This window comes from Cyprinodon variegatus, unplaced genomic scaffold (genome assembly GCF_000732505.1).
Source record: "Cyprinodon variegatus isolate N-32 unplaced genomic scaffold, C_variegatus-1.0 Scaffold1245, whole genome shotgun sequence".
NCBI classification, from domain to species: domain Eukaryota; kingdom Metazoa; phylum Chordata; class Actinopteri; order Cyprinodontiformes; family Cyprinodontidae; genus Cyprinodon; species Cyprinodon variegatus.
In genome coordinates, this window is record NW_015151698.1 from 196,740 (window position 1) to 197,972 (window position 1,233).

Genomic DNA, 1,233 nt, shown 5'->3' on the forward strand with positions numbered 1-1,233 from the left:
TCAGAAACACAATGATCTCCTGTATAAACTGGATATCTCATATTAAAACACTAAGCACTTCAAAAGGAGCACAATCTAGAAATAGTTAAATGATACAGATGCAAAAATTTAAAAAGAACCAAAAAAACTTCCATAAAATGAATTATATTTTGATAACAATCATAAACTGAGAATAATAATTCAAGAGGCCCACAGTAGCTCTAAGAGAGGTGCATAGATTAGCAAGTAAGGTGGGGAAATCTATACAGAAGACAGCTATAAATAATTATTTTCCCTAAACATTTGGTCTTAATAGAGAGAAGTAAGCTATTAAAGATGTACACTATTTTGGTACGAAGGTCATAAGAATTGAAGTTTGACACAAACTCTGTAGGAGAACGGATCTCTGTGGATCAGACGGTATTTGGTTAAAATATTAACACTGCAAAGCTCCCTGAAAACACCATCCCAACAATGAGACATAGCAGTGGTAGTATTATGCTGTGGGAATGCTCTACTTCAGCAGGATATGTATGAGAGTTTCTACTTGACAATAAATCCTCCTTCAAGTTGTAAAAAAGGAGGTGAGACTGGCTTGGAAATGCAATGATGTGACTCTATGTGTAAGAAGTCAAATCTGGGGTTTTAGAGAATTCGCTTTAAAAAGCTTTACATCAAAGTCCTATTTTTAAAAGTAACTGGAAACCATAAGTTAATTTCCTTTCACTTCACAATTAACGACTCCTTTTTGCTGGTCTAACAAATAACATGATAATTATGTTTCCCTCAGGGGCCAAAGAGCTATATCATCATAAAGCAGAGCCGTGATAGACTGATACACCGAAATGTTTGGCCAATATTAGCAATTTTTTTCTTTTATCGGCATCGACCAATACATGCATGTGTGAACTGATTCATTGGTCCATTCACTATCCTTTGTTGTTTGTTTTATTTCTTTATGTTTCATTTTTTTGTTTAATTGATACTTGTGTAACATTTTTTCTTATTCCAAAAAAATTTCAGAAACCCAAATCTGGTCACCATAGGTATGCTAGCATTGCTATCGACAGCTTAGCGACAGAATCATCCTTCCAGGTGGGAAAAGCCCCTCGTTTCAGTAAAAGAAGTTTAGCAAAAGCTGCTTTGAACTGTCCCAGATTGTGAAAGCTGTCTTCGATAAAATGCTTACAGCAAACGAACAGTTGAGCATCAAACATTGCAGGGATCTTCTGAAAGACAAAAATAATCCAAAAA